This window comes from Manis javanica, chromosome 2, assembly GCF_040802235.1.
Source record: "Manis javanica isolate MJ-LG chromosome 2, MJ_LKY, whole genome shotgun sequence".
In the NCBI taxonomy this organism is placed as follows: Eukaryota; Metazoa; Chordata; class Mammalia; order Pholidota; family Manidae; genus Manis; species Manis javanica.
Window position 1 is genome coordinate 11,254,776 of NC_133157.1, and position 18,415 is coordinate 11,273,190.

The 18,415-nt window shown below is 41.7% G+C and overlaps 1 protein-coding gene across 19 annotated transcripts in view; it reads left to right on the forward strand.

The window, feature by feature from the left end:
* The first annotated feature begins 7,363 nt into the window (after nt 1-7,363).
* The window catches only part of STRBP (spermatid perinuclear RNA binding protein), a 171,114-nt gene continuing 160,062 nt past the window's right edge, over nt 7,364-18,415 (forward strand). For 11 of the 19 annotated variants that reach the window (XR_012126349.1, XR_012126353.1, XR_012126350.1 and 8 more), the window contains exon 1: nt 7,364-7,530. The gene's annotated coding sequence lies outside the window, so the exon portion shown is untranslated. Of the gene's footprint in view, nt 7,531-7,624; nt 7,782-18,415 lie in introns of those variants that run through there. The other 8 variants (XR_012126358.1, XM_073224929.1, XM_073224928.1 and 5 more) reach the window with 4 other exon arrangements.

Here is an 18,415-nt window from a genome sequence, read left to right on the forward strand (position 1 = left end):
CCCAGCTTTTTTTTCTTCTTCCTTTCATGAATCTTATCATGTCACCCCTAAATTAGGGTTACCAGACTTAGCAAATACAGCACACTCAGTTAAATTTGATAACAATATATATATTTTTTAGTATACATGTCCCGTGCAACATTGTATTTTATCTTGTAACCCTACCTTAAATACTTCAGTTTGCGACTTTAAAAAGGAGGATTTTTATTACATAATTACAAGGCCATTAACTAACAACATCAACAATAATTCCTTAATAGTATCCAATATGTAGTACATATCCAAATGTCCACGATTATCTAAAAAATGTCTTTTTATTAGTAGTTTGTTCAAATGGAGATGTTAAGGAGGTAGATTGTTGCATTTCGTTTTTAAAGCTTTTAAACTCACTTTTAATCTAGAATAGTCCCTTCTTCTGCCTCCCCCCTTCTCTACTTTTCTTTTTCATGCAATTCACTTGTTGAAGTAACTGGGTCAGTTATCCTGTAGAAGATTCCACATTCTGAATATGACTGATTGCTTCCTTATGGTGTCATTTGCTTGTTCCTCTAGCTCCCATACTTCCTGTAGATGATGAGTTTTATTTAAAGGCTCCACTGGATTCAGATTAAACATTTTTGGCCAGACTAGAGGTTCTGTGCACCGTATAATGCATTTCATCAGGAGGCACAGAATGTATTTTAGTGGTGCTAACATTTATCACTGAGTCCAGGTGGCGACACTGTTATGTCTTCATTGTAAAGTTCCCTGTCAGTTCTTTGATCAAAGTTTTTACCATCTGTTGTTGACCATTGCCTAACTCAGATATATTAGGGTTTACAAAATGGTGATGATCTGATTTTAGCATCCCTTCTGATGTATTACCTGAAATTCTTCTAGAACTTTTCCTTATCTTCTAGGGCTAGTTGGTTACCCTGAAATAAAGTTCATAATGGAAGGCTGAATAAACGCTTACTTCCGCTTTTTTTTTTTTTTAAAGAAAACTGTCCAGTTTCTATTGAATTTTCAGGAGAGAACTGAACAGCAGTGCTGATATTTTTAATTCAAGTTTAAGACTATCTTTTTTATTTTTTTGATACTGTTTTGTATCACTTTTGTCCTGAAAACCTTGAATCCCAACAACATTGATACAAATAGTAATGTTTTATCCCACCATACACATATTTTAAAATAGCAATCTAATATCATTACTAACAGAAGACTATTAAGCGAAGTTTAAGATTTCTTTGCTGTTGTTTTGTTCCCTTTACCCTTAGAATGTATCTCATTGAAGATATTTTGTTAAAAATACATTGTTTTAAAGCTAGTTGGAGTAATTCTTATTTTTCTGTACCACCATGTTACCAAGCTGATATAAAGTTACATTCATGTTTTGGCTTGTTTTTCATTTTAGGGATTATTTAAAAATTTATATGATGTAATGATTTAAATATTTATATGAATCATTTACGAGATTTCAGAGTCAAAGCTATCTAACAAGACTCATTCAGAGAAGCCTCACTTCCAATCTTTTCCCCTGCACTCTGTTCTTTTTCTCCCCTACAGAAACCCTTTTAAAGCTTGGTTTCTCATCCTGGCACTATTGTCATATCGGGCAAGATGATCCTTGCCCGATATGCCAATATTGTAAGATATGATATGAATTGTAGGATATGTATCAGCCTGGTCCCCACCCACTAGATGACAGTTGTTACAACTAAAGATGTCTCTAGGCAGTGCTAAATGTCCTATGTGGATGAGGGGAGTGGTGGTAGAGTGGGAAATTACCCTTGCTTGAGGATCACTGTTTCAAGGGAAACAATTTCTTGCTGGCTTGAAAATTTGAGCCCCTATATAACATATATGCATTTAATGTTAAAATGCATTGCTTTAAGCAATTCACTTGCACCAACATGAGCACAAGATTTTGGGGGCCAGGAATCATTTGCAAGGTGGCTGTCCCAGTGATGCAGAATATGCTTATAATACTATTATTTGTAGATTGTAATTGAAACCAAGACACTTATTTAGAAACTTCTCTTAGGACTTGTGGACCCTGAAAATATGTCCACCCAGAGATACAGACACTTCAGTACTTTCTCTGGTTTGCAAAAATACCAGGGCTGGGTGATTTCTTAGGGCCTTGCTGTTGTCTGGAAGCTTCCTTATAAAAGTCTAGAAGCTTGCTTTTCACACTGGAGTGGACAGCACAGTGATTGAGAGCACTAAGTTGAATTCCAGGTCTTCAGTTTATAAGCTTTGTGACATAGTGCAAATTATTTTCCCTTTATAGCCTTAGTCTCCAGCTATAAATTAAGATGAACATTGTACCTACTTCATAAGACTGTTGTGAGGATTAAAGACATGATGCATGTTAAGTACTTACTATAATGCCTGGCATATAATAAGTGCTTAATAAATGTTGGCTATTAGTATAACAACCACCAGGGCAAGGTGCTGGTGTGCCAGGAAATACTTTGAGCCACAAGATAGATATGGAACATCTTCCCCACAGTGTGAATTTTAAGAGTTGGAAACATAGGCTTTGAATTTTTCTTCTATAGGGAGGTAGTTAAAAACATTATTTTTAAGTTAAAACAAACATGAAATAAAAGGTGAAATTTGCATGGATTTTAAAGTTAAAATGTGAGATTTCTAAGAAATTTTATGTTTGAGTCTTATGAGTCTGGGCCTCCTCCCTGGACCCCCCACTGAAGCTCTCTTAGTCTTCTCTGCTACAAGAGAACTTTGGTGGGAACGTTTCAGCAGTGGCTCTGGGCTGTTTGAGATCTTTGGCTGATGGAAGTATCAGGAATATTAGAAAGAATTCTGTAAGATGTGAGGCCTTCCTGACTAGGAAACCTGGCTAACTTCTTCTTCTTTGGGGTTTGTTACCCCAGGAAGGGGAAAGGGGAAATGTGCTGGGTATTCAATAAATATTAAGTGATTCCTGTATGCCTGGCACTATCCTAAGGCATACACAGAGCAGATCAAACGAACTTCTGCCTGTGTGCAACCTTCAGTCTATGATCATTCAATATCAGTAGCTGCCATAGTCTCAGCAAGGGAACTGAAAGGCGGAACAGGCGGAGGAAAGATCTGAGAGTTATGGATAGTTGAATGGCATGTGAATATCCAACTAGAGATCCTGAATAGGTTGTTGAATGAGAGTCTAGAGCCATAGTTCTCACTTGGGGCTTTTAGACATTTGTGATGGCCTTTGAGTAGTCATAATGGCATTTACTGAGGGGAAGCCAGGAATGCTAGATGTCCTACAAAGCATGGACAGTATTGCATGATTTTTGAATGTTGCTCTGGACATTTATGTAGGTGAAAGTCCTAAGTACAGTGGTCTGAGCCTAACAACTAATTCCATTTTTCATATAACTACCAAGTACACTCTAGCATGATTTTAATACTCCAGGGAGGCAAATGCTATGCAAAGTAAATGAAGATTATAACTTCTTATGTTCAGACTCTACCAAGAGTTATCCACCATTTCAGAAAATCTTGTAAGCAACAGCAATTCTCCTGTGGTATTTGAGTCTCTAACCGGCATCTGGAAAATAATACACAAGTAAGGCATTATCACTACTACTACTGTATTATTATTGTTCCTCTAAGTCAGCGCTGACCAATAGAACTCTCTGCAATGATGGAAATGGTTTATGTCAATGCCATTCAATACCATCGTGGGTAGCCACAGGCAGCTTTGGGGCACTTAAAACACACCTAAGGCAACTGAGGAACTGAATCCTAAATTTTATTAAATTCTAATTAATTTAAGTAGCCATATGTGGCTAGTGTCTATTTTACTGGATAGTATAGCTCTATGCATTTTCTGCTTCTGTTTCAACGTGGTTCTTCAAAGATGAGCATCCTCTGTAGAGGGCAGTGTCATCTGGGACCAAGAGCACTGAACTAAGAGTCAGACCAGAGTGTAGGTTCAGCTGTACACACTCCTGGCCTAGTGACATTGGGCAATTCACTTATCTTTCTGGTCCTAATGTCCTCTTCTGTCTTCTCTTCAGAGGGAAGATGAGAGGATCAAATGAGCCTAGGCCCTGAGAACTCTGAAAGGCTGCACTGTGCTCAAGCAGGGGAGCCAGCCCACTTCTCTTTCCTAGGCACCTTTTATAAGAATGGGCATAGCACTGTGCCAAAGATATGCTGCAAAGATGCTGCCTCAGACAGCCTCTGAGGACCTCCCTCCCTTCCTATGTTGGCTGCTCCCTTCTGTGGGCCAATTATTATTTGATTAGTGTTTGTCTCTCTCCCACTGGCCTTTAGCCCCCTGAGGGTAAAGCTTTGTAGCTGTTTGCTTGTGTTTGTATCCCTGAGGACTGGCACATAGTAGGTACTCAGTAAATAGTGGTGCAATGACCTAATGACACAAGAAATGCTAATTTTTGAGCTTAGGTAATGATTTCAAAGCTCACCAAGCTCTAGAGCTTTACAACATCTATCACATTCCTCTGTTTATAACAGTGGAAATATTGGGAAAGACCCAAATACCCAACATGGGCCTTGGGTTAATAGAATGATTCTTAAGATACAAGATTATGCAAAAGAGTGTTTAGTGACACAAAAAGAGGTGTATTTACTGTATAGTGTTAAGTGAAAAAAATCAAAACTGATTTTTTTGGTAAAAATTTTCTATTTCTATGCATAGGAAAAGTTTGGAATAATAGACACAAATATCAGTGATTACTATCAGCAGGTAAGATTAAGAGGTGGTACTTTTTTTTCTAAAACATCTATTTGATTAAAAAAATGTTCTCATATATACAGAAAAAGCAAAAATAGAGAGACAGAGAGTAGATTAGAGGTTGCCTGTGGCTGGGGGTGGGTGGGAATGGAGATTAACAGTAAATGGGCATAAGGGATTTTATGGGGAATCCATAAAATGTTCTAAAATTGATTTAAGTTGATGTTTGCACCACTGGGTAAAGTTACTAAAAATCCTTGACTTGTACACATGAAGTGCATGAATTTTAGGATATGTAAATATACCACAATAAAAAAATTTAAATGTATGTATGTATATATATTTTTACAGAGAATTAAAACAATGCAGAAGTATTTAAGGTTGTTCATCCCCACACCCAGTTCCATTCTCCAGGCATAACAATAGTAATTGGTGTTTAATCCTTTCTGATCGCTTTCTATGTAGAATCCAAGTATTACATACACATTATAGATACATAATTTTCTGCAACTTTCTTTTTTCTTTGGACGTGCATTGTAGGAAATGAAAAACCTTTAATAGTAGCTGCCCTGGGAGATGGAATTAGGAGTAGAGGAAATGGAGTCGGAGGCAGGAAGGGAAATTTTCAAGAGACTTGAAATTTTTAGTTTCTTTACTTTTGACCCATTTGCATGTTTTTGGAAGGAGTGTTTGGAGTTAAAAAAACCAAAAAAGATAGCAGGATAAAAGATACCACTGAATGCTTAATACTGTGCAGTCCTTCTATTTAAAAAAATTTAAAAATTTTACTGTCAGGCACCGTAATGAGTCCTTGAGATATACTGTCTCACTGAATCCTTAAAACAACCCTATGAAGTATGCATATTATATAGTCTCACTTGACAGATGAGTAAACTAAGACCTGGAGAGACTGATTTTCTAAGGTCACACAGTGAGTGTGCACTGAACTCAGACTTTGACATTGCAGCCTTGCATCTTTCCCAGCTGACTCATGTTCTTTCTGCAAAGCCCAGCTTTAAAGATCTCATTTGCTTATGCAGTCCTCCCTAACCTGCTCAGGTAGAGAGATGGCCCTGTCCTCAAGGTAGTTCAGTCTAGGGAGGTGACAAATAGCTAAACTATTACAATCTAGTGCCATAAGAACATATGGGTTAATGGGCTATGTGCAAAGGTGAGGGAGTTTAGACAATGTGTCTGAGGCAGCCAAGGAATTCCAGAGAGAATATGTTCGAAGCTGACTGATAAGAACACCAAGTAGCTTTTCCAAGAGGATAAAGAAAGGTGTGGGTGGTTGGAGGTGGGGAGAAGGTGTAGAAGAGGACTTGAGACCTAGCATCTGGTTCAGGAGGCTCAGAAGAGACAGTCTGGCAACTAATGTTCTGAAATTCAGTGTGCCTGGGTCAGCTTGGCCTGAGGAGGGGAAGAGCAGGTACCTTGAAACTTAAGGCCAGAGAACCACAGCCTTTTTTAAGTTGAGTCAGAATGTTTACACTTTATCCTATGAATGAAGCAAATAGAGCTGTTAAAATATTTGAGCCTGGCACGTTAGAAAGATGGGAGGGGGCATTTGTGGGAGATTCGTCCTAGACTCCCAGCTCTCCAAGTGCTGGCACTGGGTGGTCAGGCCATTTCTGCCTGGGCTGGGAATTCCTTTAGGACAAGGACCTTGTCTCATTCACCTGTGCATCCTAACATCCAGCACAGCACCTGGCATGCAGCAGGTACGCTCAGTAGAGGTCAAACTTGCTGGCAGATTGCTGGGTACCAAGAAGGTGTCAGCTAGTGACTATAAAATAAAAAGCAGACCTTCATTTCTTCCCCAGCCCTGGCCAGGTGGGTGTTCAGCCAAAGTCTTACCTAACTCTAAGGAAGTCAGAGAGGTCCATTACAGGTGGGAGGAGAGGTGGTTGCGGACTGAACTGCAATTTCTGTTTAGTGCCTGCTAAGTGCGAGAAGAATTCACACCTATTGTCTTTTTCCATCTCTCCAACAGCTCCTAAATCGAAATTATTGTCCCAGTTTTTCTGGCCAGGAAACTGAGGTTCCGAGTGGTTCTGTAATTTGGTCAAGGTCACACAGCTGGTAAGTGTTGGAGGGGCGGAGGCTGGGATCGACCTTTTAACAAGTCAAAGACCACTGGCATCCCCCTCCTCCACCTAAGGAAGGCGTTGAGCGCCTATTCCGCTTGCGTAGTGGCTGGGGCTGGGAGGCACCCGTCACTGAGGCGCGGGCCTGGGGAGACTGGCCTGCTGCGGTGGCCCAAGCCGCTCCCAGAATCGGAAGTTACGAAGTTTCCGTGCATTTCGCTCGCCTCCCTGCGCCGCTCGTCGTCCGTGCTCCACAGCAGTTACGCCGCTAGCGCAGCGGGGCTAAGGTGCTACTGCGGCCGGAAGCCTGGCCCTGGGAGAAAAGCGGAGACGCAGTTTACGTAAGCGTCCGCTCACAGGTGCATGCGGCCGCCACCTCCGTGTGCTCCCTGCGCGCTCCCAGGTGCGCAGTTGGCGCAGGCGGTGGCGCGGCGCGGCGGCGGCGGGCGCTGGCTGGTGCTCTCAGGTACGGCAGGGTGCGCGTGGAGGGGGCGCGCGGCGAGTGAGGGGGCGGGCTTTCCGTTCCCCAGCAGCCGCGGGGCCCGCCCCCCGTCCCGGCCAATGGGCGCGCTCGGCAGCGTCACGTGCTCGCCGCCGCCGCCGCCGAAGCGGAGACGGGAGCCGCGAGCGCCACCAGGGCAGCAACCGCCGCAGCCGCCGCCACTGGGCTTAGGCGCCGGAGACGCGGGCGGACGAGGTGGCGGCGGCGGCGGAGTTGGAGCAAGGACCGGGCGCGGGCAGAGCGCGGCGGCGCGGGTAGGCTGCGGCGACGGGGCAGGCGCCTGCGCGGCGGGCCGTCCCGGGCGGGCGGCGGTTGAGGCGGTTGGCGGAGCCGGCCGGGCCCCGCATTGTTTGTTGTGCGTCCTTAGCAGCGGCGACGGCCGCGGCCCGGGCGGAAAGCAGGGAGCAATCACGGCCTCTGGGGTTCCGGCATTGTGGCTGCCGCTGCCGCGCGGTGACCCAACCGCTCTGAGCAAGGGCAGCGGCCGCCTTCCTCACCTTTGCGGGTACGGGGTCCTGGCCCGAGCGAGGGGAGGGCGAGGGCATTGTGGGGGCACCCAGCGTCGAGGGGTCAGGGTAGGATGGAGGGCTCCGGGCTCTGGGCAGGTGTTGGAGGACACTGGGGGCAGGGGCCGGGGGGGGGAAGGTTTTGGGGGGCATGTGGCGGGTGTAGGCAGATTTGGGGGAGAATGAAGGGCGGAGGGATCCGGCCCACTGGAGAGTGAGGGCCTTCCGGCAGGTGTGGAGGCCCAGGAGGGTCAGGGCGAGTGGCAGAGGGATGGAGGACATTCAGGCAGGTGGAGGGACAGCTTGGGGGCTGGGCGGGTGGCTCTGGAGGGTGTGCGGGAGGCCTTGGAGAGGGTCGGGGCGAGTGATGGGAGTGGAAGAAGAGGAAGGACTCGAGGGAGGAATGGAAGCGGCGGACGTCCCGGTCGGGGCTGCGCGTGAGGGGCAGGGACGGGTGCCGACAGGAGGGAGGCCAGCGACCCACATGTGAGGAGGAACGTGGAGGAAGGTGCCTGGGTGTGAGGAAATGTGGCGGGTTGAGCATGCAAAGGGAGACAGAGGGAGAGTGTCAGGGGCTGTCTCTAATGATGGTGAGGGAAATGGAGGGTGTTGAGGCACGAGGTGTGTGTGTGAGGGGAGGCCCGGAGGCTTCAGGGGACCTGTGAGGGACGGGAAGACAAGGTCTGGCCAGGAGGTGTGTAGGGGAGGCGGGAGGGTGCCAAGGCTGGACAGGCAGGCCACTGGAGGGAGGACCGGTGAGAAGAGGATCTGGGGGGGAGCAGCAGCTACCTCTGTGGTGGGGGCACTCAGGGGAGATGCGTATGGGGTGAAGGGGGTGGGTGATTGGAATAGGGCCCAAGTTGGAGGAGTTGGCGGCAGAAGTGGGGGCAGTAGAGTAGGGTGCTGGGATGGAGAGGAAATGTCTGGACACTGAGGTGTGCAGGGCATTTAGAAGGTAGAAGTGAGTGAAATGAAGAGTGTTCTTTTCACAAGTATGGATGGAGGTAGGGGAGTAGCAAGAGAGGGAGGGATATTTAGGTGGGGAGGGGACGTTGGGGGGGACAGGTAGAGGAGTTTGTGCGAGCTGTAGCGCCAAAGGTTTACCGGGTGAGGGAAATTTTGGAGTTGCAGGTGAGGTGAGGGGACAGATGGAAGGAAATGTTTCTGGGGCAGGAAATGTGAAGGGAAGTCGGGGAGAAGGAAGGGTGGTGGGCTGGTGGGAGTGTGAAGGGAAGTTGGTGGGAGGACAGCAGGGGATAGGTTGGAAGGGAAGGTCTACAGTTCTGGAGTACTGTATGTGGAAGGGGGGACGCGTGGGTTTGGAGCGCTAGATTTTGGTAGAAGGGGAGAGGTAGGGAATTGAAGGAGTGAAAGGAAAACGGTATTTTTGGATAGAGGATGTAGAGTACCTATCATGGAGTAAGGGAAGGGCAAGAGAGGGATGTGTGGGCATGTCTGACAACATAGTTGTGTATTTGATTGGGGTGGTGGGGGGAGGAGGGTGTTCAGGTTTAGGGCGGGAAATAACTGTTAGGTTGGAGAGTGTTAGGAAAACAGGTTGCTTAAAACAGTATGGAAGGAGCAGGGTGCTGAAGTATGGGAAGAGAGATTGGAAAACAGTCTTGAGAGAATAAAGGGGCCAAATTTTTTAGGTCCCTGCAAGTATAAAAAAGAGCAGGGTGCAAAACCTGGAAAAAGGAAAAATGAAAGGAGGAGGGGTTAAATTCCAGACTGAGAGGAACTGGAGAGTGTGGGGGTATGTGTGTGTATCCTGGAACGATATTAATGGAAAACGGAGAACATTAAACTATGTACTATTATCTGAAAGTTCAAGCATCTAGAATCAGAGAAATCATGAATTACAGAACCCAGTGAATGGGGAAGGGATAGGGGACAGATGAGTACACACTTCCAAGTTTAGAGGAGGTGTGTGGTGGTGTATCGTCCTAGCACATTACCCTGATGAGTGGGCAAGGTAGAAGAGCTATACGCGGGATCATGAGGAGTGCACTGAGAGTGAATAAAAGTATTATAGCAGGTGCAGGGCAGATGTCTTAAGATAATGCAGGAGAGCAGGGCCCTGTGTCAGTAGCGTTTGAGGGCTGTGTATCAGAGGAAGGGATACCTTGGTGCAGTGTGTCAGATACCCTGGTGCTTTCTGGGTAATGGGACAGTTTCAGGCATTGAGTGATGTAATATCTTAGTGCTATGCTATATAGAGTCAGATGAGTTATTGTACTTACAGCTCCTAAAAGTGGCAGGAATAGAGCTCTGCGACTCTACTTCTCTTTCAAGGTGCAAAAACCTGAGTTATTGGTTTTTCCTCCCTAATAGTTTACGTAAAATTTAGTTGGAGTCTTTTCGATTTTCTGGTATTTTGATTTGAGTTGGGGAGTGTAGTGTTAGCTTTATTGAGGAAAGATTTCTGGGGCTGTGTGGACATAGTGCCATCAGCTTGCCAAACACATAGGAAATAACCTTTAGGGGTTTGAGCACAGACGTTTCAGCGAAGTCTCTTTTAGTGTTCTGTGGCTTGTGTTAGATTCTTTGGGATTTTGAAGGATTAAGGAAACTGCTTTGAGACTGCCTTAGTAAGCAGGGTTTTCCAGAACCTTGGAAAATGATTTCTCTTTTGACAGTTGAAAATTCAGTCTTGTCAGATTTTGCAAAAAAATAAATTATTTCAGCATGTTGAAGAAATGACTTCAGTTACCGTTTTTGGGCTTCATGTAGTGCATAACGTGGTATGTAGTACGATTCCAAGTAAAAGATCTGCTTTGATACCTTGGGAGGCTTTCCGGGTTGAGTAGTTCTCTTCTTTTGTCAGTTTCGGAAGTATTTTAATGCAGCCATTGTAAGTTCAAATAATAGGTTTGAGTGGAAGTGGGAATCCTACCTAAACATACTGAGGGCTGAGCAGAATGCCACATTTTAAGTAATCTGAATCTGTAAATATAAATATTTAAAGAATAACCTGGAAGCTAATGATTTTTAAAATCCAGATTTGAAGTATGTCATGAAGGCAGCAAAATAATGCTCTGAAAGCATTGCTGTAAGATTTTATTTTTGGAGGGAAAGGTTTTTAAAGTGTAATATGCCTTTGATTGAAACTTTTAGCAATGTATTTTGAAATTTGATATATGTACAGAAGGAGCATATAATTATAAGGCATGCATGTCTGACCCCTCTGGCTCCCTGGCAGAGAATTTGAGCAGAAGGATATAAGATGAATAGAATGACCTTTGAAAATTCTCTCCAATATGGCTATTGTTTCCTCCTGGTATTTTTTAAGTTCATTGTGTTAGTTCATTTTATTGATTTGGGGCAAGCAGTACTTCCTTCCTTAGAAAACTCTGGCATAGCGTTCTGATTATATGTATTGTTCCATGAAGCTCTATAGTTTGGGATAATTTGTAGGCACTTTAAAATATTGTCCTAAATTTATGAACCAAGAAAAGCAGATTATTTAGACTTTGTAGGCTAAATAATTGGGTCTGGTTTTATTTTCACTGGTGACTTGCTGGACAAGATATTTAATCCCTTTGTGCTTGTTTTTCCTCCAGAAACCTGACTCTTCATCAACCTCCCATGAGACATGAGATGGTTTATATAAAACAAGTTTAAGTCTTTCAGGAAGATTAGAACTATGTAAATTACAGGGAATAGATACTATTTTTTAATTCCTTTTTTCCTTAAGCTAGTCAAATATTTAGTACTTTAGAACTTGGCATTATGTGGGTTAATTTGTAGAGAGAAATATGGATAGAGATGAAACTTCTGTGAATATCAGAGATAACTTTAAATTGAAGTTAGTTCATTCTTTGCTCTACTGTGGGCTTATCTTTCCTGGCTTATTTCTGCAGCTGAGTGTTTGTGCTGATTTGAATTCTTGAGTCTGAGCAGAAGCTTGTGAAAGAGATTCTGAGTTCTAGCTGTAGCCCGATTGTTTCTAAGCATGAATTTCCAGAGACAGAATATGTCTCTCACTCAGTGAATTCAATTATTAAATCAGGAATAATAAATATAATACATTTTTCCTATCTGTTTTGCAGAAAAGTGATTAATTCTAAATGACTTGAACAGAAAAAATAGAGATATGCCTTCTTCTAGTGGCATTAAACCTCCTTTTTCAGATTCATTGAATAATTTTTCCTTTTTTAAGTTTTAGTTATCAGATTACCCATCCATTTGACATTCCCAAGCCCACTGACCGGTTATGCTCTTTTTGAGGGGGAATGGTTTTTAAGTGCTATGTTTGGTTTATTAGTTGTAAAAAACCTCCAGATGGCAGTCATGATTGGCATTGCAAAAATGTAAATAGTAAGTTGCTATATTAGACATTAATTGCTTTGAGCGTGGTAATACCCAGGTCTGATAGTAGTCTTTCTGTGCTAACTGATCTCCTCTTAATAGTTTACCCTTACATAACATTCTTGGATACCATTACCTAACTTACTGCCCTTTGGTTTTGTTTTGCATAGATCCTTTTACTGGAAAATTAGTTGTTTTAAAAAAAATTTGTTCATCTGTAGAAAAACTTCTTAGAGATAACTATGAGAGGCTTAATCCAGTCTAATTTTAGAAAATTGTTTATTGAGAAATGTAAGTTAAATTTATATGGCAGTTAAAACCGACAGAAATAAAGTAATGAGGCCAGATTAATCATGATATGGATATTTAAATGGTCAGAGACCGAAAGATCTGTAGATCTTTAACTTTTAGGTCTTGCATTGAATATCAAGGAGACCAAATGTTGACCTGACTGGTCACTTTAATGCCTAATTTGGGTTATTTCTTGTCCTAACGGTCCTGTAAGTGCATCATTCTTGAGAAGTATGGTGTCTGTCTCTCAGAAAATATTCCTCAGATTTGTGTTGCTGAGCGAATGAAGCAGTCCTAAATTTTAGTTATTTGATAATTCAAATGTTCTTAACTTGACAGAGCTAGCACTGTGTAGAACATCTGCATTTTGTAGTTAACTTTAGCACAGTGTAAAAGGGTACAATTGATTATATCAATAATAAAATCACAGCCTTGCATTGGGTGACTTCATGGTTCATTTCCATTTGAAAAGTGAGAATTCTGCAGCAGGCTGTGCAATAAATTCATAGGCATTTCTGGGTCATGGGTAAGATGTAGTTCCTTACTTCACCTGCAGAATTTCCTCCTCTTTGCAGTTTTCCAGGTGCCAGGGCTTTTTATATGCTGTTGGGCAAATCAGCATTTTGTTTATGAATTGAGTTTAACCATATTAATACTATTGACATAGAGCAAATAGTAATTGTCCTAAAAGACTCTTATCTAGATTTTATTTTATTTTATTTTATTACTATGCTTACATGTTTTGCCATTTTAATTCTGCAGACATGCACTGACTTTAGGCTTGACAGGTGTGTTTTGTGTCAGACCTAAGATTTCTTTGTGCTCGGTAGTAAGTGAAGAATAGATCCTTCCCTCGATAGATTGTCCCTTAATATGGCAATGGAGTCTGTAACTTTGTTTACCTATATTCAGTCAGCCTAACTGAAAATCAGTACATTTTAAGACAGCTAGGTAGTGACCTGATAAAGAAGTGGCTTATTTAAAAAAATTAAGGTGGAGGCAGTTCATTCTTTCTATGTTTATAATACCATGTAAATTTGAAACCCCTCAAACATTGCATCTAATCATAGACTTTTGTACAGCTTAGGCAACTTACATTTTACCCTAATAAAGTATAGAGTTCTGGGTAGCTCTTAGTGAATGTGCACAACTCAGTTTTTGCAAATAAAGTAGTGAACTATAGGGCAAAGGTGTTGCATTTTTAATAATGTAGGTTGAGAGGATAAACATCTGGAGCCCTTGGTATGCATATTATCCATTTTTTAAGTAAGGTGTAAATAAGCTTATAATAATATCAAGGTTAGTGTGGAAGAACATGCATAAGTGATGAGGCTTGTAAAAGGTGGTATCTTAAAAATAAGTAGTAACTGTGATGTTTTCTGATATACAAGCTTTGTGATAAATGTGGAATTATACAAAGTTGGCTTTTGAAATTGGTCAGTATGATTGTCAAGTAGTGTCCCTTATTTCTAGAGCTCAGAGTTCACATACTTGGACTTTTATTCCTATGATAGCTGTGTAGTGTATAGGTAAACAGCAGAGTATTCTATTTGGAGAAATGAAGGCACAAAGACTTGACTCTAGAGCAGAGAGAGGCTTTCAGAACACCTTTTCAGAAGTTGTATATCAAATTGCTGTTAGTCCTTGAATTTGGCAAAGAGATTGATGGCTGGGTGAAATTGAAACTTACCTCTTTTAGTCAAGCCCTTTAGTGCAAGTCTTTTCAAGGACTGCCTGGAATAATGCTTGTCCTTCTGAGGAAACCCAGTGCTACGATTATGCAATAGCAGTGAATCTGGGCAAAAGGGTGGACTTAGCAACTTAAGTGGACTCTCCTTATGGGTTTGCCCAGAGATGACCCTGTGTGTAACCTTGATTGCTGTTGTATTGAGTAGATGAAGAATGTTTTTGACACTGGAAGACTTGGCTTGGAGATCTCATCCTTGTATTTACTAGCTGTGGATCTCTGTCCTCATGTATAATATTGGAATAAAACCCTTAATCTGCAGAATTATAATGAGGATTCTTAAAGAAGATGAGAAAATTTTAAACTGGAGAACATAAGTGTTTTTTTTTAAGGGAGGACTGAGCAGAATGAGAAAAATCTGACTCAGGGACTTGGATTTTTATTTTTCATTATGGCATTTTCAAATTTACATAAACGAGAACAGCCCAGTGAACTTCCACATACCCATCAACTAGCTTCAGCAGTTACCAGCATTTTGCTGCTCTTGTTTCATCTGTCCCTCCCTCCAGTCGCTTTTTGTTGTTGTCTTTGCTGGAGTATTTACAGCAGATTTTAAACATCATGTATTTTCATTCATAAATCTTTGGTATGTATTTCTAATAGATAAGAGCCTTAAAAAATCTCACAAAATTATTTTAACTCCCTAAATTAACAGTAATTCCTTATCTAATATTCTGAAGGAGGTGGATTTGAAACAGCTCTAGCACTCACCAGCTTTGTGAGTTAATCAAATTGCTAGCTCTTTCTGAGCTTCTGGTTCCTTATCTGTAATGTAAAGATAATACGTCATGAACTTATTTTGAGCTTAAAAGAAACAACTATAAAACGCCTCACATGAAGTTTCTCAGTGAATGACCCAGCCTCTCCTCTGAGTCTCGAATGGCATGTGAATTAGAATTATGCCCCTCCCACCACCACCTTCAACTACCCCAAATGCCTTAGTATCGCAAAGAGTAATAGTGCTCTGCAATTACTGCGTATTAACCTACTGAAGTTTTTCTTCATTGGGATATTTGAGTCTTTCAGTGAAAGTCTATGCCGTTATTTCATCTGTTTTTTTTTAAACAACTCTTTCTTGACCACACTATCCTAGCTACAGTCCAGTTTCTCAATTTTTTTGATAAAGTTTCTCCTTCAGTTCTTTTGTTCTTTCCTGAACTTACTCTAATGAGACTTTCAACCCCATCACTCTATTGTCGAAACCACCACATTTAATTCTTTGATCTGTTAGCAGCTTTTGGTGCAGCAGATGCCTCCTTTCTTGAAATACTTTTCACTATGGTTTCTAGGACACCACACTTCTCTGGGTTTCCTCCTACCTCCTTGGCTTCTCAGTCTCCTTTCTTGGTTCTTCCTCATTACTCCTACCTTTTGCTACTGGACTGCTCCATGGGATCTCTGTTCTTTATTCTCCTTCTCTTGGTGATCTCAGCCAATCTCGTGGGTTTACATACTATGTATGTATTGATGACTCCCCAGTTTTTATGTCTGAAACTTTAGGCTTGCACATCCCTCTGCATACTTTGATACCTTCACTTAAATATTTTTTTTTTGAGAGGGCATCTCTCATATTTATTGATCAAATGGTTGTTAACAGTTAACAACAATAAAATTCTGTACAGGGGACTCAATGCACAATCATTAATCCACCCAAGTCTAATTCTCATCAGTCTCGGATCTTCTGAAGCACAACGAACAAGTTCTTACATGGTGTACAAATTCTTACATAGTGAATAAGTTCTTACATGGTGAACAGTACAAGGGCAGTCATCACAGAAACTTTCGGTTTTGATCACGTATTATGAACTATAAACAATCAGGTCAAATATGAATATTCGTTTGATTTTTATACTTGATTTATATGTGAATCCCACATTTCTCCCTTATTATTATTATTATTTTTAATAAAATGCTGAAGTGGTAGGTAGATGCAAGATAAAGGTAGAAAACATAGTTTAGTGGTGTAAGAAAGCAAATGTAGATGATCAGGTGTGTGCCTATAAGCTAAGTATTAATCCAAGCTAGACAAGGGCAGCAAAGCATCCACAGATGCAGAAGATTTCTCTCAAAACAGGGGGGGGATGAGGTTCTAAGCCTCACCTCTGTTGATCCCCAATTTCTCACCTGATGGCCCCCCTGCGACTGTGCCTGTCTTAGGTTGTTCCTCCGTTGAGGAATCTTACCCATCTCTGGCTAACCAGTCATCTTCCGGGACCAGACAGGGAAATAAGTTGGTAACCTTCACTTAAATATTTTATCAGCATCTCAAACTGAACTTGTCCCAAACAACTCCTCATCTTTACCCTGCCCTCCCTTCCCTCTGCCCCTCTTGTAGTCTTCCTTCCCCATTTTAATAAATAGCAACTTCTCCATTTTTCCTTGTTCAGGCCAAAACTTGGAGTCATCCTTGACTCCCTTTCTCTCTCACCCACCACATCTGACCCACTTTCCATCACCTCTGCTGATTTAAGTCTTTATCAATTCTTTTGAATTATTGCTGTAGCCCTTCTTTGCTCTTGCCTCCTTAACAGTCTGTTTTCAGTAAAGCAGGAATGATCCTTTTAAACAGGAAAGTTACTACTTTTGGTAATGTCTGTCTCCGGGTGAGAACCCTCAGTGACTGCCCGTCTTGCTCAGAGTAAAAGACTAAGTCCTGTAACACTGTGTGTGAGTCCCTTCTCTTTCTTCTCTGCCCTCATCTCCTCTTACTTTTCTTATTGCCTACTCTATTCTGGCAACAGTGACCATCTTGCTGTTTCTTTAGAAATGCCAGGCATATTCCTGTCTGAGGTCCTTTGCATTTGCTGTTCGCCCTGTTGCTTCTCAGATATATGCTTGGCTACATCTTTTTCAGGTCTTTGCACATATCTTTTTCCTGTGAGACCTTCCTTACCATGAATGGCAGCTTAGCTAAAATGACAGCTCCTGCGTCTGGTCCTCCGTAGCCTCCCTTCCCTTACCCGTTAAACCATGTAACTTATATTTTAATTATTTTGTTGCCTTTTTCTCTTCACTAGAGTATAAGCTACATGCAGGAAAACATTAATGTTAGTTTTATTTTATATTCTGTAGCTTCTAAGCACCTAGAACAGTGCCTGGCACTAAATAGGCACTTGAATATTTTTTGAATGAATTAGTCTTATTAGTTGTGGTGTGTTAGTTGGTGAAGAATGCCATAGTTGTAATGTTTTAGTTGGAATTTTGGTTTTCCTGTGGAATACTATGTACCTTGAAGTCGTTTTCTGATGTATTTCTGTTTTTCTTCTCATGAATGTCCTTTTTAATAGGTTTTATTAATTCACCATAATTTGAAGTCCTTTTTATGCATTCTGCACATTGCAGTGGGGGATGCAAAGATAAACTATACACAGATCCTGACCTTTAAGAGCTAAAAGCCCATTAGGGGAGGTAATAGTATGATAACATATATTTTTTGAAAAGGTAAGTACTTAAAGAGATAAAATGTTCCAGGAATTCAGAAGAGTAAGAAATTATTTCTAGCTAAGGGAAATAAGGGAGAGATTTAAGAGAGGATGTGGTATGTGATATCTGTGCTGAGCCACATAAAACAAGATTAGATTAGGAGAAAATGGGAAAGAGAATTCCATATGGAGGGAATTGCAGTAACAAAATAACAATGCTCAAGATTTCTATGGGAAGGGACATAGCTGGGAGCATAGTTATGAACTCATGATTCACTTATCTAAAGATAAGGGAATATGAAATGAATTGGCCGAGTGCAAGTTTGTTTGGAAAGGAATGTTGGAGCCATTGATAGAAGGCCTTGAAGGTAAGAATGAGGAATTCAAACTTTATTTTGTCAACAGTGAAGCTTCAGTAAAAGGTTTTTGAGTAATACTAGGGTTTAAATTAGGGCTATCTTTATAAATTTGGCAACTTTATGTAAAAAGAGGCTGAAATGAGTACACTGATTAAGATGCTGTTTGAGGAAAAAGTGGCAAAGGTAGTGGAAATGGATATAGAGAGGATGCCTGGGAACTGGTGTAATTTGATAACTGGATGTGAGGGCTGAGCAGTAAGTCTACAAGTTTCAAGCCTAGTTGACTGTGTAGGCTGGGGTGCCCTGAAGAGAAGTTAGGAACCCAGATAAGTGGGATCAGGAGGGGCAAGTTTAGTTTTGGTATTCAGTTTGCAAGTCTGGTGGTGACATCCAGGTGACGATTTTCTGATAAAAAAGAAAATTGAATCGTTTTAGAAAGGAAGTGCATCTGTGGCTTTATGCCTTCATTTTGATAAAACTAACTTCCAGAAAGAGAACTGGGA